The 24,288-nt window shown below is 39.7% G+C and overlaps 2 long non-coding RNA genes across 2 annotated transcripts in view; one reads left to right on the forward strand and one right to left on the reverse strand.

The window, feature by feature from the left end:
- LOC135966873 (uncharacterized) overlaps nucleotides 1-908 on the forward strand; it is a 57,015-nt gene extending 56,107 nt beyond the window's left edge. The window contains exon 4 of the long non-coding RNA XR_010580559.2: nucleotides 844-908. This is a non-coding gene — a long non-coding RNA (uncharacterized lncRNA). The remainder of the gene's footprint in view (nucleotides 1-843) is intronic.
- Nucleotides 1-24,288, reverse strand: part of LOC135966874 (uncharacterized) — a 76,804-nt gene that overhangs the window by 21,734 nt on the left and 30,782 nt on the right. The window lies entirely within an intron of this gene.

Genomic DNA, 24,288 nt, shown 5'->3' on the forward strand with positions numbered 1-24,288 from the left:
CAGACTTTGTTTTCTCACAGGCTACTTTGAAGAAACAGGCCACCATCCTGGGAGTAAAACAGAGTTCTTCACGAATTACATCATTTATTTTTCAACAAATATTAATTTAATTTGGTTTAGTTTAACAAGAGCGCATGATCACAGATTTGATAACCAAATGGATGCCTTGACGTATACTTCAGTCCTGGTTTAGCTCTCTTCCAGGGAGAAAAACAAAGTCTCTCAAAGGTAATTGGTATATCACTCTCCCAAAATGGAAAAAAAAAAGGAAGGGTAGGCTTTCAATTTTCTTAAACATAACTCAAAATCCACATATAATAATAAACAAATGGTTTAAGGCATTTATGTCATAAATGTCCTGCCATTATTTAGTTATGAATTTTCAGGTTCAGGAATTATGCTAAAACCCAAGAGTCATTATGGAATGTCTGTATATTTGATTTCCAAAGCTCCAGATAGATTTTAATGTGTTCAATATTATACCACTGTACTCCCCAAACTATTTCTGTATCCTCAGAGACATGTCCGAATAGCAGGCCTCTGTGTCTTCTGCTTAGTGAAAAGTGTGAATAATAGCTCCAAAAAGAATATATTTATAATATATAGTTTTTTTTTTACTTTAACATATGTTCCCACATAGCCAAATGATTCAACTCAGTACAGTTAACAACTTAGAAAGGGATTCATTGAATTTTCCAGGTCTCTTCATGGCCAGAGTTGCTTTGTAAGGAGACCCTAAATGTGGAATAATCAACATGTTAAAGTAATCTAGATGTTTATGATTTGATAACTCTTTGGTGCATTGTTTAACAACATGTTTTCAATTTACTTTCCTTCAAATAGCTCCAAATAACCCCGTGATTTTGGATGATTGATTATGGGAATGCTGCTTTTACTGTACATCCAAGGTAATTTTAAAATTACATCTTCTTTTCATTGTTAAGGGGTAAAATCATTTGCAGGTCTTGACATGATTTATCAGAGATAGAGGGACAAAGGGTCAGTCCTGGTCTCACTCTACTAGGACATTATTATGTGATCCCAGAAGGAAAGCACGCAGCTCTGTGGAAGCTGGGTTCTAGTTCCAACCTGTCAATAATCAGTTCTGTGGCCCTAGAAAAGTCATCAACTTCCTGGGCCTCACTTTCCTTCCATATGAAAACCAACAAAACAATTCAAATTGACACTTCTTACCTAGAGATTCTGATTCATTATAAGTGGAGATGGGCCCAGAAATCTGTATTTTCTGCTTAAGAACCTGATGTTTATAATCAGACCCGTTTGGAAAACACTAGATTAAATAGCTTCTAAGTCCAAGTCTAAAATTGTACAACTCTAGAACCAAGATTTTCTGTTTTCCAGACATTTTTTCTTTCAATGTAACTATTGGATTTTGTAAAATTATTTATCCATCTTAATGAAAAAATCTTACTTCACAGTGACTGATGCCTGTTTTTCTCAGGCACTGTGCTCATGCTTGTATGTAAATGACCTGTTTAATCCTACTAAGAACTTCACACTGTCAGTATGTTAGTATGGTTATTAATCCTAGACGCTGCAACAGACAAACTCCCCAATCTCAGGTGCTTAACAAAGTAAAGATGTATTTCCTGCATATATAAAATCCTCCTTCACCTTGTAACTATGCCGTCTGAAACACATGTTCTTTATAGAAAGACAGGGACACTCTGAATGATACCTATCTCGACACTTCTGTTCACAGTTCATTGGTTAAAATATCATATAACCTGATCTAATTGAAAGGCAGGGAAATATACAGGAAGATATACACATCTGGTGAGCAAAATCATTCACAGTAGAGAAGCTAGATTTCACAGTTTAAGAAACTGCAGCTCAGGAAGGCCCATTAAGAGTAGGGTGGGACTGGCCGGGCGTGGTGGCTCACACCTGTAATTCCAGCACTTTGGGAGGCCAAGGCAGGCAGATCACAAGGTCAGGAGATCGAGACCATCCTGACTAACACGGTGAAACACCATCTCTACTAAAAACACAAAAAATTAGCCGGGCATGGTGGCGGGTGCCTATAGTCCCAGCTACTCAGGAGGCTGAGGCAGAAGAGTGGCATGAACCTGGGAGAGGCGGAGCTTGCAGTGAGCCGAGATTGCACCATTGCACTCCAGCCTGGGTGGCAGAGTGAGACTTGTCTAAAAAAAAAGGGGGGGTAGGGTGGGACCATACTTGAAGAATGTCACTTGCCATTTCATTCAAAAAAAGAAGGTAGAGTTTCCAATAACAGAATGTATATTTTTCCTTAGAGAGAAGATTTATTTTCCAAATACATAAATAGAGAAATGATATTGTTAAAGTTGTCCTTGGTACTGTGTCTTTGCATGCTGAAATCGAAAGACATCTCCCTCCTTCAAGCAGGCAGATATTCCTAATAAGTGGCCACGGGGTCTAAGGAGATTGACTTTGCTGTAGTCAACTGTGAGTGTGACTCACTCATGACAACGAAATAGGGATCTCCAGATGTCAAAAATCATTCTTTCAGCTTAGCTTTTTCAAACACTTCTCATCACAGATCATTTCTTCACAACCGAACCCGTGAAATAACAGCTTTGCCCATTCAGAGCACACCTGTCATAGATAGATACTGTTTTCTTTCCGTCAATTTTTTGATGCTGAGAAACCTCTCAATAATTCAACAATTAATTGTAAGGGTGTGGAGGGACTCCAAGATCTGTGGCAACAGAATTCGGGATGATAGGTCTTGTGTTGGAAGAGCCTCTAGTCTGCAGCAAAACAAAAAAAATCACAATAACAAAGACACGGGATGGTGCCATCATCAGTGTACGTCTGAATTAATGAGGCCTAGAGAAGGAAACAGGTACTTCTGCTGGCTTGAGGAGTCAGGAAGGGCAGGCAAGAGAGAGAGAAAGAGAGAGAGAGAGGATGATGATTGATACAGGTCTGCATGGATGAGATGTCATCGGTCAGATATATGGAGGGGGGCAGAAATTGGAATGCATTCCAGGGGAGGGGAGAACTTGAGCAGGAACGTTTAGGTAGCAGAGAGTCTTAGTATTTGGGAGAATGCAGTGGGCAGGTGACGGCTAGAAATATGGCTTGAGCTAAATGTTCAAAAATCTAAGTATCGTACAAAGGAGTTTGGTCTTTACCCTATGTACATTGGAGGCATCTGAGGTTTTTAACCAGGAGATAAAATATGTGCTGTGGAAGGATTATTTGGGTGTTCTGGAGAGATGGAATGCTGCACTTGCACGACATCTCTGGATAAATCTAAACAACAGTGTAGCACTGACAGATAGTTAACTATGCCCCAATATCTATCTTATTCTGCTGATATATAATAACAGACATTCAAGCCAGGCATGTGACTATTCAGAAGCAGGATGAATTTCTCAGGTTTTCTTACAGTTGGTATGGCCACGAAACTAAGTTCCAGTCAATGAGCTTGAAGACTGTGGCTGCTCCTGGAGGTTTTGCTTAAAAGACCTCTGACACGCCTGGAGGCATCTCTTGTCTTCTTGCTGCTACTTAGAATGCAAATAAGAGGTCTACCCATTTGGGCCACTTTTTGTCAAGGCCAAGTTGAATTGAAAAGGCCAGTTGATTTCTTCTTCATTTGAATTGCTTTCCCACTTTTGTTAAAAGTCAGTTGGGCTTACATGTGTGGGTCTATTTTTGGGTTCTCTATTCTGTTCTATTGATCAATGTGCCTATCTCTCTCTCTGCCAAGAATGCGTTGTGTTAAACACTGTGATTATATAGTCAGCTTTTATGTCAGGTAGAGTAATTCCTCCCAATTTATTATTCTGTCTCAAAACTCATGATCCATTTGAAGAAACACATTTTACTTCATAACCCAAAATACACATACATGTGTATGCACATATACATGAAACATGTTTCATGAAAAACTTACATTGATTATTTGTGATATGGCCTAATTTTTTTCTAACCTATACTATTGTATTCTATTTCATTCTATTTTTTCATTCAAACATACTGGCCATGATACACTAAAATGACTTCATTATCATCTGATAGATCTCTTGATCTGCAGTTTAAAAAACACTCCACTGGAGGGAGAGGGTAGTGCATATTAACCATAAATCCACCATATCGCCCATAGATGAAACCTATAGTGAAACAATGAAGCTGTCCCGCTGCACATCATGTTTCTTTTCACTTGGGAGAAGGGCTTGTAGGGAACATACAGCCCGTTTTTTTGAGGATGTTCTCACCAGGAAAATAAAATTTCCAGTCTCTAAATGTGGGATTGGTTTTCTTTAAAAATAAAAAAAAAATGCTCAATACAGAACTTAAAAACTGTAAAATGATATTCATTTTCATGCTAATCAGCAGACCAATTTTTCTTTACATATTGTCTTTTATCCTTATACTATACTGCTCTAAGAGTTATACGTTATAATTTCAATTTTCCATATGATGAAAATACAGACGCATAGAAGTTTAGTGATTTGCCCAGATTTGCATATCTGATTGGCAGCACAGGTCAGACTCAAATATGTGCCATGACCCTGAATCTCATGAATGAAACCAAACTGAGACCCTCCTCGTGGTCAAAAGTCAGAAGCCTGTAAAGGAGGGAGATGGACTCTTCCAGAAGGTTTGTAAGACTCTTCTGAAGATGACATAATAACTGCCGACATGGACCATGAAGCTGAGGGTGACACCCTGAGCTGCTTTCTTTTGGGTCTCCGAGAAAGCCTTCATGGAGTGGAGCCACCACACTAGCCCAAGACAGCTACAGCTGTTCTTCTACATGAGCAGAAAGAAAAACTTTTATCGGGTTTAAGTCACTGTTATTTTGGGTTTATGTTATTCACAGTTGAATCTAATCCTAACTGATACAACCACTATCCTGCAAAAACGGTGGCAAAAAAATATATATCACATATCCATCACATAAATCCACTTTTATAAGGAAATGAAGTCAAATTATTACCCCCAATAAAAAGGTGTTTCGCAACATGACCCAGGAATTTAGAAGGACCATTTGTTCACTATTTCTCCCTGTCTCACAGCTCTCGTGGCCTCAGCGGATAAGTATATGAGAGCACAGTTTTCCTGGTGTCAGAATATGAAGATCCAGGGAACAAAGAACCTCAAAGAACACCTGGATTGTCAAGGTTTGGCCGGCAGTGCACTTTCTCCAACCTTACAGTCACATGCAAGGTGAAAAGCTCTCTTGTTTTCTCTTTTCCTAAGTTTTCTTAAAGAAGAAAGAAAAGGGACAAAGATAAGTGGAATTGAAGAAAAATGAAATATAAACAAACTACACTTTTCCCTGAACAGAAAAGCTTAATTAAGCAAAGACAGAGAGAAGAGACATGTAGGATGCTAATTTAAACCACAGCCCCATGTCTAATGCTTTTAGCCAAGGAAAGAAGAGAAAAGCAAAAAAGAAATCTGAGTGAGAGGGAAGATGTCATGGTGAGTTTCAATGGGAAGAATTCCTTATTAATTCTAAAGAACATGATGCAACATGGATTTAATTATACAAGTCAACCCACCCACATTCCTCTGCTGCCTTTCACACACATGGGCTTCTGAGGATGATGAAAGGTGGGTGGGGAGAAAGGGATAAGGAGGCAAAGCACAGGATGGCTAGGGCCACTGAGAAGATGGCTCTACCCTAGAGCTCTGTGGCTGTGGCTTCACCCTCTCTAAACATGAGCCCCCGGTTGCCCAACTCCAGTTGCTGCAATGGCACCTGACCATGGCCTAGCTAATTCATTCACCTTGGGTCCGGGACACTTCTGTGTTGCTCTATTTACTGTGAGGGAAACTTCTTAAGCCTTTGAGAAATGGAAAGAAGGAGGATAGATAGGAGCTTAAAAAAATCTCTCAGCTGCTTTTAATTTCCTATGGGAAACACAACGCAATCTCACCAAGTTTTTCCCTAAGAGCAAGTCTCCATTAAAACTCCGAAGAGTTTAAATGTTTTAGAAATTTGAAACACTACTCAGGTTTTCCTAAAGTTTCCTTGGGACTTTTAATCTATACTGTCATCAATACCCCAATCTCTGCACCAGCAAAATAATTTAAAATGTCCCATAACCAAGACCCCATTGTTTCTTCCTGCTTTTTCTTTCACTTTCAGATAATACCTGTGAGGGTCCTAGCTGAGAGAGACCCACTGACCATTCTGTGCTTTAGCTAACTATCTCTGGACAGTTTTAGACTTTTAAACTGAGGACATTCCACTTGGATAGAAAGCCATGATGGAACTATGAAGTCACAGGGCATCAGCATGAGGGTTCAGTTGCAGATAACAAAACAAACAAACACCCACTCTAGCTGTCTCAAGCAAAAGGAATGTGATGCAGGGAACTGCGTGCTTAGAAAACTTTTGAAAGGCTTTAGGCAGACTTCCATGAAAGACTCTCAGGACAGCACCACCGAACTTGTCTGTCAAAGTAGCTACTTCATCTCAACCAATTTTTGAAAGGTGATTTTCAAAAATTTTTCAATGACTCATTTTTAAAAACTAAAGTTATTTTGAGATAATTTGAGATTTGCATGCAAGTAAGTATTTAAGAAACAATACAGATTGCTGGCAAGATGGCCGAATAGGAACACCTCCACTCGGCAGCTCCCAGCGAGACTGACACAGAAGGTGGATGATTTCTGCATTTCCAACTGAGGTAACCAGTTCATTTCATTGGGACTGGTTGGACAGTGGGTGTAGCCCATGGAGGGTGAGCTGAAGCAGCCTGGGGCATCGTCTCACCTTGGAAGCACAAGGGGTTGGGAGTTCTCTCCCCTACCCAAGGGAAGCCATGAGGGACTGTGCCTGAGGAATGGAGCACTCCGGTCCAGATACTGCACTTTTCCTACTGTCTTCGCAACCTGCAGACTAGGAGATTCCCTCTGGTGTCTACACCCCTGGGTTTCAAGCACAAAACTGGGCAGATGTTCGGGCAGACACCAAACTAGCTGCAGGAGATTTTTTTTTTCCTCATACCCCAGTGGTGCCTGGAACGCCAGAGAGACAGAACAGTTCACTCCCCTGGAAAGGGGGCTGAAGCCAGGGAGCCAAGCGGTTTGGTTTGGCAGGTCCCACCCCCACAGAGCCCAGAAAACTAAGATCCATTGACTTGAAATTTTCATAGCCAGCACAACAGTCTGAGCTCAACCTGGGACACTCCAGCTCAGTGTGGGGAGAGGTGTCTGCCATTGCTGAGGCTTGAATAGGTGGTTTTACCTTCAGAGTGTAAACAAAGACACCCAGAAGTTTGAACTGGGCGGAGCCCACTGCAGCTCAGCAAGGCCACTGTGGCCAGACTGCCTCTCTGGGCAGGGCATCTCTGAAAAAAAGGCAGCATCCCCAGACAGGGACTTATAGATAAAACCCTCATCTCCCTGGGACAGAACTCCTGGGGGAAAAGGTGGCTGTGGGTGCAGTTTCAACAACTTAAATGTTTCTGCCTGCCGGCTCTGAAGAGAGCAGCAGATCTCCCAGCACAGCGTTTGAGCTCTGCTAAGGGTCAGACTGTCTCCTCAAGTGGGTCCCTGACCCCTATGTATCCTAACTGGGAGACAACTCCCAGTAGGGGCTGACAGACACCTCATACAGGAGAACTCTGACTGACATCTGGCAGGTGCCCCTCTGGGGCAAAGCTTTCAGAGAAAAGAATAGGCAGCAATCTTTGCTGTTCTGCAGCCTCTGCTTGTGACACCCAGGCAAACAGGGTCTGAGGTGGACCTCCAGAAAACTCCAGCAGACTTGCAGCAGAGGGGTCTGACTGTTAGAGACCCCATATGAAGGTTACCGACATCAAAGACCAAAGGTAGATAAATCCATGAAGATGGGGAGAAACAAAAATTCCAAAAACCAGCTTCTCCTCCAAAGGATCACAACTCCTCACCAGCAAGGGAACAAAACTGGACAGAGAATGAGTTTAATGAATTGACAGAAGTAGGCTTCAGAAGGTGGGTAACAAACTCCTCCGAGTTAAAGCAGCATGTTCTAACCCAATGCAAGGAAGCTAAGAACCCTGAAAAAAGGTCAGACAAATTGCTAACTAGAATAACCAGTTTAGAGAAGAACATAAATGACCTGATGGAGCTGAAAAACACAGCACAGGAACTTCGTTCATAAGTATCGATAGCTAAATCGATCAGGCAGAAGAAAGATATCAGAGATTGAAGACAAACTTAATGAAATAAAGCAAGAAGACAAAATTAGAGAAAAAAGAATGAAAAGGAATGAACAAAGACTCCAAGAAATATGGGGCTATGTGAAAAGACCAAATCTCTGTTTGATTGGTGTACCTGAAAGTAACGGGGAGAATGGAACCAGGTTGGAAAACACTCTTCAGGATATTATCCAGGAAAACTTCCCCAACCTAGCAGGATAGGCCAACATTCAAATTCAGGAAATACAGAGAACACCACAAAGATACTCCCTCGATAAAAGCAACCCCAAGACACATAATTGTCAGATTCACCAAGGTTGAAATGAAGGAAAAAATGTTAAGGGCAGCCAGAGAGAAACATTGGATTACCCACAAAGGGAGGCCTATTAGACTAACAGTGCATCTCTCAGCAGAAACCCTACAAGCCAGAAGAGAGTGGGAGCCAATATTCAGCATTCTTAAAGAAAATAATTTTCAACCCAGAATTTCGTATCCAGCCAAACTAAGCTTCATAAGTGAAGGAGAAATAAAATCCTTTACAGACAAGCAAATGCTGAGAGATTTTTGTCACCACCAGGCCTGCCTTACAAGAACTCCTGAAGGAAGCATTAAACATAGAAAGGAACAACCAGCACCAGCCACTGCAAAAACATACCAAACTGTAAAGACCATCAACACTATGAAGAAACTGCATAACTAACAGACAAAATAACCAGTTAGCATAATAATGATAGGATCAAATTCAGACATAACAATATTAACATTAAATTTAAATGGGCTAAATGCCACAATTTAAAAGACACAGACTGGCAAATTGGATAAAGAGTCAAGACCCATCAGCGTGCTGTATTCAGGAGGCCCAACTCATATGCAAAGATACCCATAGGCTCAAAATAAGGGGATGGAGGAAGTGGAAAGCAAAAAGCAAAACAAAACAAACAAATAAAACAAACAAATGAACAAACAAAAAACAAAAACAGGAGTTGCAATCCTGGTCTCTGATAAAGCAGACTTTAAACTAACAAAGATCAAAAGAGACAAAGAAGGGCATTACGTAATGGTAAAGGGATCAATGCAGTAAGAAGAGCTAATTATCCTAAATATATATGCACCCAATACAGGAGCACCCAGATTCATAAAGCAAGTGATTAGAGACCTACAAAGAGACTTAGACTCCCACACAATAACAATGGGAGACTTTAACACTTACTGTCAATATTAGACAGATCAATGAGACAGGAAATTAACAAGGATATTCAGGACTTGAACTCAGCTCTGAATCAAATGGACCTAATAGACATCTACAGAACTCTCCACCCCAACTCAACAGAATATACATTTTTCTCAGCACCTCATCGCACTTACTCTAAAATTGACCACGTAATTGGAAGTAAAACACTCCTCAGCAAATGCAAAAGAATGGAAACCGTAATAAACAGTCTCTCAGACCACAGTGTAATCAAATTAGAACTCAGAATTAAGAAACTCACTCAAAACTGCACAACTACATGGAAACTGAATAAGGAGCTCCTGAATGAATACTGGGTAAATAATGAAATGAAGGCAGGAATAAAGATGCTCTTTGAAACTAATGAGAACAAAGACACAATGCAACAGAATGTCTGGGACACATTTGAACTAGTGTGTAGAGGGAAATTTATAGCATTAAATGCCTACAAGAGAAAGTAGGAAAGATCTAATATCACAATTAAAATAACTAGAGAAGCAAGAGCAAACAAATTCACAAGCTAGCAGAAGACAAGAAATAACTAAGATCAGAGCAGAATTGAAGGAGATAGAGACACAAAAAACCCTTCAAAAAAAAAAAAAAATCAATGAATCCCAGAGCTGGTTTTTTGAAAAGATCAAGAAAATATAGACCACTAGCCAGACTAATAAAGAAGAAAAGAGTGAAGAATCAAATAGACACAATAAAAAATGATAAAGGGGATATCACCACTGATCCCACAGGAATACAAACTACAAACAGAGAATACTATAAACACCTCTACACAAATCAACTAGAAATCTTGAAAATCTAGAAGAAATGGATAAATTCCTGGACACATACACCCTCCCAAGTCTAAATGAGGAGAAGTCTAATCCCTGAATAGACCAATAAAAGGTTCTTAAATTGAGGCAGTAATTAGTAGCCTACAAACCAAAAAAAAAAGTCCAGGACTAGATGGATTCACAGCTGAATTCTATCAGAGATACAAAGAGGAACTGGTACCATTACTTCTGAAACTATTCCAAACAACAGCAAAAGAGGGACTCCTCCCTAACTCATTTTATGAGGCCAGCATCATCCTGATAGCAAAACCTGTCAGAGGCAAAACAAAAAAAGAAAATTTCAGGCCAATATCCCTCATGAACATCAATGCGAAAATCCTTAATAAAATACTGGCAAACAGAATCCAGCAGCATATCAAAAAGCTTATCCACCAGGATCAAGTCGGCTTCATCCCTGGGATGCAAGGCTGGTTCAGCATACACAAATCAATAAATGTAATCCATCACATAAACAGAACCAATGACAAAAACCACATGATTATCTCAATAGATGCAGAAAAGGCCTTCAACAAAATTCAACAGCCCTTCGTACTAAAAACTCTCAATAGACTAGGTATTGATGGAACACATCTCAAAATAATAAGAGCTATTTATGACAAACCCACAGCCAATATCATACTGAATGGGCAAAAGCTGTAGGCATTCCCTTTGAAAACCAGCACAAGACAAGGATGCCCTCTCTCACCACTCCTATTCAGCATATTATTGGGAGTTCTGGCCAGACCAATTAGGCAAGAGAAAGAAATAAAGAGTATTCAAATAGGAAAAGGGAAGTCAAATTGTCTCTGCTTGCAGATACATGGTTGTATATTTAGAAAACCCCACTGTCTCAGCCCAAAATCTCCTTAAGCTGATAAGCAACTTCAGCAAAGTCTCAGGATACAAAATCGACGTACAAAAATCACAAGCATTCCTATACACAAATAACAGACAAACAGAGAGCCAAATCATGAGTGAACTCCCATTCACAATTGCTATAAAGAGAATAAAATACCTAGGAATCCAACTTACAAGGGATGTGAAGGAATTCTTCAAAGAGAACTACACACAACTGCTCATCAAAATAAAAGAGGACACAAACAAATGGAAGAACATTTCATGCTCATGGATAGGCAGAATCAATATCGTGAAAATGGCCATACTGCCCAAGGTAATTTATAGATTCAATGCCATCCCCATCAAGCTACCAATGACTTCCTTCACAGAATTGGAAAAAACTATTTTAAACTTCACATGGAACCAAAAAAGAGCCTGCATAGCCAAGACAATCCTAAGCAAAAAGAACAAAGCTGGAGGCATCATGCTACCTGACTTCAAACTATACTACAAGGCTACAGTAACCAAAACAGCATGTTACTGGTACCAAAACAGAGATGTAGACCAATGGAACAGAACAGAGGCCTCAGAAATAATACCACACATCTATAACCATTTGATCTTTGACAAAGCTGACAAAAGCAAGCATTGGGGAAAGGATTCCCTATTCAATAAATGATGTTGGGAAAACTGGCTATCCATATGCAGAAAACTGAAACTGGACCCCTTCCTTACACCTTATACAAAAATTAACTCAAGATGGATTAAAGACTTAAACATAAGACCTAAAAGCATAAAAATCCTAGAGGAAAACCTAGGCAATGCCATTGAGGACATATGCATGGACAAAGACTTCATGTCTAAAACACCAAAAGCAATGACAACAAAAGCCAAAATTGACAAATGAGATCTAATTAAACTGAAGAGCTTCTGCACAGCAAAAGAAACTATCATCAGAGTGAACAGACAACCTACACAATGGGAGAAAATTTTTGCAATCTATCCACCTGGCAAAGGGCTAATATCCAGAATCTACAAAGAACTTAAACAAATTTACAAAAACAAAAACAAAAAAACCCATCAAAAGTGGGCAAAGGATATGAATAGACATTTCTCAAAAGAAGACATTTATGCAGCCAACAAATACATGAAAAGAAACTCTTCATCACTGGTCATTGGAGAAATGCAAATCAAAACTGTAATGAGGTATCATCTCACACCAGTTAGAATGATGATCATCAAAAATTCAGGAAATAACAGATGCTGGAGAGAATGTGGAGAAATAGGGATGCTTTTACACTGCTGATGGGAGTGTAAAGTAGTTCAACCATTGTGGAAGACAGTGTGGCGATTCCTTAAGGATCTAGAACTAGAAATACCGTTTGATCCAGCAATCCCATTACTGGGTATATACCCAAAGGATTATAAATCATGCTTCTATAAAGGCACATACAAACATATGTTTATTGTGGCACTATTCACAATAGCAAAGACTTGGAACCAACCCAAATATCCATCAATGATAGACTGGATAAAGAAAATGTGGCACATATACACCATGGAATACTATGCAGCCATAAAAAGGATGAGTTCTTGTCCTTTTCAGGGACATGGATGAAGCTGAAGAGCATCATTCTCAGCAAACTAATGCAAGGACAGAAAACCAAGGACGGCATGTTCTCACTAATAAGCGGGAGTTGAACAATAAGAACACATGGACACAGGGAGGGGAACATCACACACCGGGGCCTTTCAGGGTGTGGGGAGCTAGGGGAGGGATGGCATTAGGAAAAACCTAATGTAGGTGATGGGTTGATGGGTGCAGCAAACCACCATGGCACATGTATACCTATGTAACAAAACTGCACATTCTGCACATACACCCCAGAACTTAAAGTACAATAAATAAAATAAAATAAAGAAATAATACAAGCTGTGTGTGGTGGCTCACGACTGTAATCCTAACACTTTGGGAGGCCAAGGCGGGCTGATCACCTGAAGTCGAGAGTTCAAGACTAGCCTGACTGACATGGAGAAACCCCATCTCTACTAAAAATACAAAATTAGCCAGGCGTGGTGGCGCATGCCTGTAATCCTAGCTACTCTGGAGGCAGGAGAATTGCTTGAACCCGGGAGGCGGTGAGCTGAGATTATGCCATTGCACTCCAGCCTGGGCGACAAGAGTGAAACTCTGTCTCAGGAAAAAAAAAAAAAAGAAAGAAAAGAAAAGAAAGAAAGAATACAGAAATTCTAGGCACTTTATACTCTGTTTCCCCCAATGACAATGTCTTACAAAACCATAACATAATACACTATCACAACCAGGATACTGACATTGGTACGATCTACTTGTCTAATTCAAACTCCCCTGGTTTTAGTTGTACTTATGTGCATGTGTGTGTGTGTGTTTAGTTATTTGCAATTTTATCACTTGTTTAGATTTGTGTATCTGTTACCACAGTCAAGACATAGACCAGGCACCACGTTGGGCTCAAAAGCCGGAGATGACTATAAAGAATGGTAACGGGCTATCTTGAGTGGTTTGTAAGATGGCTCCAGAGGTGATTTCTACTGGAATCCTGGAAGAGTTTTTGCTGTGGCACTTTTTTTGTGATAATTATATAGCCTCCATAGCAACTTAGACTGAACTTCTGCCATGATTTTGGTGTCTGTATGTTTAAGATAAAGCTAATATTTTGTTATTTCTCCTGGTTTAATTTCATTTCTGGACTAATAATTATTGGCCCTTGTGCTTGGGTGCCAAGGGCTGTGATAGTGGAGACAGAGTTTCTGCTCTGAAGGGCTCATAGTAGGAAGAATCATTATCATAGAACCCACTTTATTTTTATTTTTACTCCCATGAAGGTATCAAATTTTGCTCATTTTGGCTCTCACTTGCTCCCTTGCTCCAGCCTCCCCAGAGTCTTGGTCCCATTGAATCCTCTGGGCTCATTCCTTCTCCAGCAGCCTTTCTATTCCCATCCACCTTCTTGGAGCTTCAGAGTTCATTTTATTTCTCATAAAGAATTAACATATTCCAGTTCCAGCCAATCTTATTTCCCACCTCTTTCCAAGAGTCATGTGTGAAAACTGCAAACTCCACTCAGAGTGTCCACTCCATGCCCTAAGAGTAGACATTGACCATAGCAAGAGTGAGGAGCATTGGAACAGAGAAGACACTGCAAAATAACAACTACAGTCACTATGCCTGCCATAGAAAACTTCTCTCCCTGAGTCACCACTGTCTCTTAAATTCAGTTATATCTTTCTTCAAGAGTAAGCTCAAAACTGCATTATCTAAGAGTCTTTATTTATCCCACCCAATTTAGTCTCTCATTTCATCTTGGACAATCACTATTTTATAAAGTTCCCTTCTGATTCCTACATTCCTCACATCACTGTCTTGCTCAAAACCTATTAAGTCATCACTGCTGAAAAGACTCTACCTCATTATTATGGCACTCAAGGCCCTCTTCAATCTGTATTCAACTATTCTTTGTAGGCTCATCTCAATAACCTTTCTGCAAACATCCTATGCTCCTTCATTACAAAAGCACTTGCCATTTCCTATAATGTGCCATGCAATTTTGAATTATGGCTTTGTGCATTTTGATCCCTAAGGCTGAAAGTACCGTCATACTTTTTTGGCCAATCAAATCTTACCCCAAGACTACTCAAATGGCTCCTACTTAATGAGGCCTTTCCTGATTTACCTTTCCCTTCTTGATCCCTGTTGGGAACCTATAATCAACTGTGCTTTGACACGTGTAGTAAATCAATTGTAATGTAGCCGGTGAGTATTTGATGCATCCACTGAAGAATGAGCATAGGAAGGAGGCTTGAGTATGGTTCATGTTTCTATCTGTAGAACCTCACACAGGTATGGAGGGGCACAGTGGAAAGGAATAGGAAATATTCTCTGTTTAAACCAGAGAAATTCTGGAACATACTGCATACTACTAGAATTTTTATTAAGATTTAGGTATCTGGAAGAAATGGTTTAAAGGAGGTCTGGGGCTTGAGGACTGGGACCCTATGTCACTGGGGTTACAATCTTGAAACAAAAGAAGGTAAAAATCTGCTTTAGTGTCTGAGGAAGTCCTAGAAATTAGTAAACTCATTTTGAACTGGAATATAATTAAGTAAGGTTCAGAGGCCCTATTCTGAAACACTGGAATTTCAGAGAAAAAATATGCTTGAGATGAAATACAGTAATTTCACTTCGTTATCCTTGAAGCAGATTCCTGGTAACTCATTTCAAGTTTTTGTGTTGTAGGATGACAATACCTGAAAGTTCAGAAAGCCTTTTACAAAGTCTCATCAGCGACTATAATTCCTAGGATAACTATTCCAAGATTTGGGACACCTTTGAGTGATGGCAAAAACAAGAGTAATGGCAGTTCCAACAGCAAGAGCAGTTTCAGAGGTGGCAAGAGCAGCAGCAGATTGGCTTAGGGGCCCACAGGGAAACTAGCAGCAATGGTGATACCACCATTGACTGAACACCTACTGTGAGCATGAAAAGTTGCCAGATGCCTAATAGACATTATAGTTAACCTTCATATCTATACTTTAAAATATATATAATCCATATTTTGCAAATAAAGACACTGTCTCAAAATGAGGAGGTAACTTGCTTAGATTCATATTGTTAAGTAGTAGCAGAATTTGGATTCGCTATTAAGCCCATGGTCTTCCTGCCACATTACAATTTCTCTTAAAAGTGAGAATACTTGAAAGGACATATGTCCCAAGAAATTTTAGAGTATTAAAGGTGCTGAGTGAAACTGTTGCTGTTGTTATTCATGTCAGAATCATTAAGGCTGGCACAGTCTTGCGATACCAGTAGGTCTAAAATAAGTGGTCGAATTAAATTGAAAGGAACTGATAGTAATGCCACAGTCTAATCCCACTATCTTCACCCACAATGTGTTTAGGAGTCTTCTCTGCCTCATTTAAAATGTATTTCCAGCATTCTTCACTTGGTGGGAGAAGTTCCCAGAGTTACCTCTCGAGAAGGAAAGTAACCATTAAATGTGCCACTGGTTTTTGGAGGGTTGAAGGGAGGCTAACTAGAACCTATCAATGGTTAACCTCAACAGGAAGAGGAAAGAATGATTGTAGTTATTAATGTGGTTTAGATAAGTCTGGCTCAGCAAACTGGGAATCTGAGGCTAAGAAAAACAACAACAACAAACACATGCCCAGTACTGCCATTTTGTCCTCCCTTTCTCTGGGGTCACTCCTGAATCACCCACAAGCATCTTCCCTATGCTTCTACCAATCTCAGCAAAGAGCTCTTCAACCATTTCATTGATTTGGTCCACTCTATCATGACTACTTTTGCCATGGTCTTCTCTTGTTCACCTCCCCATCTTTTCATGGGCTGTTGGGGTCACTTGACTTTAGCCCCTCTCCTAGATTGTAGAACCGTCCTTAATTGAAGGTATATCCAATTCCATGATCTAACTCTTAGGTATTTTCTAGAAGAAAGTCTCTAAGAGCAAGGTGGATTTTAAGCTTACAATACACATGTTGATCTAGAGCTTACTTAAAAAAAATTCTAAGCCTTTTCTAATACATATTTATGACCAAATTACAGGATAAAATAAAGTGTAGAATTCTTATCATGAGTTGGTGCTAGTCATGGGAGCTGATAGCTTAAGTGGCCAGCAGGTGGTCTCTTTTCAGCAGCCATCATGCCAAACCTATCCATGGAGGGTGTAGTTGGAAAAAAATCCCAGCTGCAATCTCTTAGGCATTTCAGCATTCTAAGCACTAACAAAATTAGAGACTGTAAAGATTCCTTGTGAACAATCCATATTTTAGGGCTAAGGGTTTCTAGAATTTTGGACAAGAGATGTCAGTTTCAGAGGCCCTGGTAAGTTTATAGATCTTTGAAAGTGAATTTGACCCTCTCTTCTTGATTCTAAGCAGTATTGGGATACATGGTACAAAGAGATGCCACAGGAGACTTTTCAGAGGAACGTGATCATACCAAGGTGTCTTCTATCCTATCTTTACTGCTGTCCTCCTTAGCCTCTCCAGTTCTTATTGTCTACTCCCCATGGTGTAGTCTGCTACTAATGAATTCTCTGAGTTTTTATTTTCAACAATTTTACTTGTATTTCCAACAATTAGCTGTCTTTTACACAATTTTCTAATGTTCACTTTCTACTCTGTAACGTGGGTCCTCTATTTGCCTGTAATCTTCGGCAGTTTGGGGGCATGTCTGGCTCTAGTGTTCTACCTTCCTTAATCTAACTTCAGTGAGTTAGCAGTTGATTATATTTTCTGAGACCTGCCATGTCTCACGGACTTCAGTCCTGGTTCCAGTTAAGATTTGGTTTTCCAAATAGGAAGATAACTCCTTATTTTAATATATCCTCCTGGCTACTTATGGGAGGGAGGTTGCAGAGCAGACATGGGAAGTTTTTAGGGGTAACATAAACAGAGGAGACTATTGAGCCTTCTCTATTTACTGAGTTTCTGCAGGTCATTCTCTTTTAGCTGGCATCATCTGTGAACTGGCTTTGCCTGCCATACAGAAAGCTGACTTTTCTTGTACCAACCACACTTTTCTCCTTCATCTATTTACGGTTCACACACTTTCCCAACCTAACCCTCCTGTTTTATATCATTGCACTCAGTCATCACTTCTACTCTTCCACTAAAAGACTTTCTGTTTACTTTTACCAAATCACATGATATGAGATAAATGTTCAAATCCTTATTTATGGGCATTTAAAGATTGCAACACTCCTTTTACAAGGCAGCTATTTGATTCCAGTGTGGATAAGCTACAAAGCTAGAGTTGGCCTCCATCGTGACTTGCAAAATGAAGGGCACTGAAGTTATTTTTACTCATAAAAAGGTAAATAATGAGGCACAGACCTGGAAACAAACAGAACCAGAGTGTACCCTGCAGAATGCCAGGATGGTCTATTGGAGTGACATCACTATAGCGGTACAGTCACAGTGGGAGAATCAGTATAGATTCCCAAATTCTGTGAGCTGTTAGCCAATTATATTGCCTAATCAAACTTGTCTACAGTAACAACACTTAAAACAAGTGCTAACATTTATTGAATGTTTAGGACAGTTCTGGCACTACACAGACATTTTTCATCTAATCCTCACAACTACCATTAGGAATAATTTCCATTCTACAGATAAGGACACTAAAGCCCAAAGCAGTTATACCACTTGCCCCAGATCACACAGTCAGAAAATGGCAGAGCTAGGTGTGTTAGTCTGTTTTGAGTTGCTATAAATTAATACCTAAGACTGAGTAATGTATAAAGAAAAGAAGTTTATTTTGGCTCATGGTTCTGCAGGCTGTACAGGAAGCATTGTGCCAGCATCTGCTTCTAGTGAGGGCCTCAGAGAGCTTACAATCATGGTAGAAGGCAAAGAGGAAGCTAGAGTGCCACGTGGTGAGAGGGAGCAAGAGAGGAAGAGGAGGAGGTGCCAGAGTCCTTTAAAGAAGCAGCTTACCTGTGAACTGATTACTATGAGGATGGCACGAAGTCATTTATAAGGGGTCCACACCCATGACCCAGACATCTCCTACTAGGCCCCACCTCCAACACTGGGGATCACATTTCAGTATGAGATTTGGAGGCAACATAACATTCAAGCTGTATTACTTGGGTTAAAACCCAACCCTCTGGCTCTAGAGTCCCTGCCCTCAGCCATAGTGCTCTGCCACTTCTCCAAGGATAGGTCTCCATTCCGTTCCCCATACATGAGACAGAGCTCACTGTCACTCAAGGGAGCCATTTCTGTCGCTTCACAGAAATTTCAGGATGCCTTTCCTCATGTTGAACTAAAATCTGCCTGCCCATAATTCTTCAGTTGGGTCTTTTTCTACTTTCAGATCCATCCAGAATATTTTGTTCTTGTTGTTTCTTATTTTCTTTTAACAACCTTTAGAGATTTGAAGATATAAATTGACCCTCCAATTCATACCTGAATATTATTTTTGTGGTTAGTGAAAATAATCTTATCCTGATATAAACTGTTGCATCGAGTAATGAAACAGCTCTCTACCTTTCCAGCTAGTGGTTGGCAAAATAGGTCCACAATGGAGTGTAAAGTGCTTGAGGAGTAATCTCAAGGCGATAAGCTATGCTGATAAAAATTTACATAGTTATCCACAGTGTTGTTTATATTAACCACAAATTATAAATAACCTGTGTCCAAAATAATGGAATTTATAAATAGATTATAATTTATCCATGTGATAAAATACACATTCATTAAAATTTATGCTTTCAAATTACACTTAAGGATGAGAAATTCTCAGAATAATGTTAATTTTGAAAAGTAGGATTTAAAACAATATTTGGAGTGTTGTCCTAGTTTTGAAAAAACCATGAAAAAGAAAAAAATACTAGTGAATACATGCAAAAATACATAGAATGCCTAGAAAAAAGAATGAAAAAATGCACCATTGTAGTGATAATGAATTATCTTTTATCTATTTTAATAAATACTCTGTATATTTTCTAAATTTTCTAAAATGGCATTCATTACTTTTGAAGTCAAGGAATACATTGTTGTTGTTGTTGGTATTGGTGGCAGTAATGTGTGTGTGTGTGTGTGTGTGTGTGTGTGTGTGTGTGTGTGTGTGTGTTTAAAGATCACAGTATGTCTAAGAATTACCCTCAGCTGAAGTTGGACTTAAAGATTGGGGAGAGGGGCATATGACATTGGAATAGGGTGCTTCTACCATCCATTATGATCCCAATGTTTAGCCCCCAAATTACTTTGAATGCCCCTGTGCATTTAAGAACTCAGCAACCAGGATATAAGAGTGACTGGGGCCTCTTCCCTCCTCCACACTCCATCTCTTGTGCTGTTGTAGTGGACAATGTCAGTTAAATTTAAAGCTTAGATAAACAACAAATCTTGCATAAGACATACTTATATTTTAAAATTACTGGTTATTTATCTAAGAATCAGACATAGCTGGGAGTCCTCTATTTTAGCTGCTATATCTAGCAATCCTACCTCTAAATCCCTTCAGATGCCTTTTCAACATTTTTGTAAATATAAAAATTTCCCTCCTCTCCTTCCTTGGTCCACCCTGGGAACCTTTCTTTATTAAATCACTCACCCAGGAGTCTTGCTTTTGATGTTTCTGTGGAACTTAAACTCAGGAGAATCTTCTTCCCCTTTCCTGCCCCCATATCTCTTTCTCTATCTATTCAGCTCTCTCTCTTTCTTAGTTATCTCTCTGGCATTTCTCCCTCTAAGCATTTCTCAAAAATTGCCCTCATTTACTTTTCTATGGATTATCTAAAAAGTAAACATCCTCAGGATTTTCTCCAATGTGTAAACACATTACCAGTACAAATAATAATCAAAACACAAAACTGACAAAGGATACAAATATAGAGTTGATAAAATCTGTTGATAAGCGAATAATCAAGTAGGCTATGAAATACAACCCAGGAAAATTGACCATAATGTAAATAGTAACCACAAAAACTCCATGATTTTAGAAATGATACATGATGTTTGTTATTGACAAAAAATAGATACACCCTAATTATATTATTTAGAGATAATTAACTGATCAGTTGAAAATAATTTAAAATGCAGATAAAAATGGAATGTGCAGATTAAGAATTTAATTAGCTTGGAGTTCACTCAAGAAAATGTTTCTTCACTGGAAATTCAACAGTGCTGACAAAACTCTGAAGGAAATAATTTTATTCGAAGTCCTCAGGGTCAAAGTCAAGAGGTAAAAAATGTTATGCTCAAAGTGTTCTGTGTTGATGGACAATCTTGGCAAAGTTGTCAGCATAAACAAAGAAGCACATGGAATCTCATTCTGCTGCCTAGGGAGGGATATCGAGGGAGAGGTGGGTGTGAGAGGGGCTTGGGGCTTAGGTCATGCCATGGAGCCATAATGAAAGCTGCTTTGTATTGGCCAGGCATGGAGTAATAATAGCAGCAATGAAGGTAATTGCCATAGTGGCCCTAAATACATACTTTTGATCAATAGGAAAATTGTGGAACACTTACTAAGGTGTTGGACCCTATGCTAGACATGAGATCACCATCATCTCTGTGATCACATGAACTGTTTTTCCCACTTGCTATATGAATATTGAGACTTAATGAGGTTTAATAGTGTTAAATTCACACAGCCAGAGATGTCTGACGCCAAAGCTGAGCTCTTAACACCTGTGCTTTGTGTCAGGCAATGTGTCTTCCCCATTCGTAGAGCACCTCACTTTGGGTGGACTTCAGTGTCAGATGAAGGACATAGAAATCAAATCCGTGGATGCTGGAGAGTGTTATGCAGAGTTCTGGAACCATATCATTCCTTTCTTAAGTTATTCCGGAAATAAGTACAGGGTCAGGGGAAAACTAGAAGCAAAGAGAACAACTTAAAATATTTTAATATTAAGAAATGACAAAGGCTTGACCCAATTGAGTGACAGTAGGGATGAAGTAGAAAGGAAGTATAGAAATATACTGTGTGGGTGTAATTACCAGGGTTTGGTGGTTAACTAAATATAGGTCATGGAGGAATGGGGTCAAAAATGAATCCAGACTTAAGTTTGAATGATTGGAAAGTTTTGCTGCAGAGAAAGGAAATTCACTGTAAGAATTTCAGACCCATACTGGTTGTCCCACCTAAACTTCCATTTGTATGTAAAATACATGAACTTCATAATTACAAGTTTAGGTGTGCAAACTATTGCCATTGTTATATTCTACAAGTTGTCAATATAATTTTGAAATTTTTGTCCACAATTTGACTTCTTCAGTAAAACATAAATCTCTCCATTATAGAAGAAACTCGATCAAATTCAGTTTTGTTATTGTTGTTGTTTTGGTTAGGGGGAGCACTTCAGGTTGGAAATTTATTCCTCAGCAAGACTATTCTTCCTTTATTATCATTCTCCCTAGCGTTGAGACGAAATGGTAGCTCTGGTGTGAGATGCAGAGCAGTGCACAGGGGAGGGTGGGAATAAGTGGGAAAGTCAGAGACTTATGCAACTACAACCTTGTTTTGGTGGTGGCAGAGATAGAGTCATCTCCATCTTGGTCTAGGCCCTTTGGTACCATATTGGAATATTGTTGCCTTATTATTGTTAGATGCATGCACCTTCCTAATATTGGCCCACAGAGAGGGGGCTTGAGCTCCTATCAGTGGCAGCAAGGTCAGCCCACATGTTTTGCTATGTGATCAGCGTCTAATCTAGGTCACTGGAGCACATGACCCTTGACTCCCACTCCCTCTAGGAACACAGAAAAGTTAGCTCCTAGCTCTTCTCTCCATGCCACCTGGGACCCGCAGGGCCTGGGGAGGCCGCTTGCTGACTTGTGTGCCTCACAGAGTCACTGTGCCTGCTCAGGCATCATGTGCTATCAAAAGCTTCTCTCCAATGCTTACTTTCTTTTCACCGATGCACCATTTTTGTCTGGGAGGAAGGTAAAGATGGCCATGAAATGCTCAGACTGATGTGGGGAGTTTCTGTGTCTCTCTTTTCTCAGGAGCTTACTCAGGGTGGAAGGCAGGTCATAGGCCAATATCTAATCCAGTGACTTTCTCTAATCCTTCTTTTCCTCCCCAGTTTGTGGGTGTCCAGATTGTCTGGGGTTAAGTGGAGAGGATAGGAGATCTGAATTCTTACAAACACATTTGCTTTGTACATCTATGTCTTTTAACATCAATGTTTTAATATTTAATAGACAAGAATTTTCTCTTCTGCTCTCTGATCCCACCATGAGAAATAATCCCTGTGATGAATGGTCTTAACTATACAAGTTGATGAGGGGGAACCAGAAGGAGAAAAAAAAATGTTGCTTAATGTCTTGCATTATGACATTTAACCACACAGTAGGTCAGCAGGTATAACAGGAACATCATAACAAGAATCTAGCTAGAACTTGACCAAAACTAAACCAAATCCAATGCAAACTTTCTTTTTCTTGGTACACCTTCTGAATGTTGCTGTAGACCAGAGAACAGAATAATGTAGAAAAACATATTTTTCTTCCAGTCTTAAGCTGATCATCGTTTAGTTGGAAATAAATCTGAGATCCTAAATGGCAACAAAAACAAAAACAGCTCAAGCAAACAGGCAGTATTCACTAATGATGACTTTGGTGAAATAGAGGAAAGGAATTGTCAGGAAGAAGAAGGGAGGCCATGGCAAGTGAATGTCCCTTCGCAGCCATCATTTTTCTAGGGTTGCAGTAGGGATACAAAGGCAGGGCAACAATCCCCTTTCAGACATGACATGCTGGGGAGTCGGAATTAGTGAAGAGGAGATAACACTCTATTTAAAAATTTAGTTGCTTCCAGTTTCTTTGGGTCACTCATGGTTGCACTGAACTGCTTGCTGTAAATAGAAAGATTTTTCTAGTTAGACTTAAATGATAAAAATCTGGTTCAGTGGGCTGTATGACTATAAAAAATGTCATAGCCAACCATTTTAGGGCAAGCTTGAAAAGGTGAAATAGTAAAGGTATGAAATACACATATCCATACATTCATTTATTTAACTAATTCATTGAGCCAACAACTGTACTGCACGTACTGTATTCCAGGCCTATGCTAAGCAGTAGAATACAGAAACCAATAAAAAGTAGTATGCACTATCTAGATGCTCACTGTGAGGTAAAGGGACACACAGCAACCAGCTATGTTATATAAGATTATTCTATGGCCAAGGTATGTCAGGGGAAGAGACCAGCTCTACCTAGCTGGGGTTTGGGAAGGCATCACAAAGATAGCAGGGAATAATCAAATGTATCCTTTGAAGGAAAGAACATCTTGGAGTTAAAAAGACTTTGATGAGGACCAGAGGTCAGAGAGAGCACAGCATGTTTAAGGAAATGCCTAGACTTTAGAGTGAGAGGACCTCAGAGAACTTTGCAGGAAGCAAATGGAAATGAGCCTGGAAAGTAGGCAGGGGCTGGATAATTAAAGACTCCTTAGCCCATCATATAAAATCAGGACATTATCCTTTGATGGAGGAGCACCATTGGCCGGTTTTTTAGCAGGGAAAGCGTGACCAAATGTATCACATTTTAGAGAGAACACTTTAGTGCTATTGTGTTGAGTTAATTACAAGGAATCCACAGTGGAAACTGGAAGTCTATTGTATACTATAGGGGAACTAAAATGATTTAGGTCCAACCTAAATCAATAGGAGTGGGAATGGAAGAAAGGGCAGGTTCAAGAGGTGGTGTGGTGTAGAACTAAGGCGTTAGGATGTGT

Source organism: Macaca fascicularis, chromosome 13 (genome assembly GCF_037993035.2).
Source record: "Macaca fascicularis isolate 582-1 chromosome 13, T2T-MFA8v1.1".
Taxonomy (NCBI): Eukaryota; Metazoa; Chordata; class Mammalia; order Primates; family Cercopithecidae; genus Macaca; species Macaca fascicularis.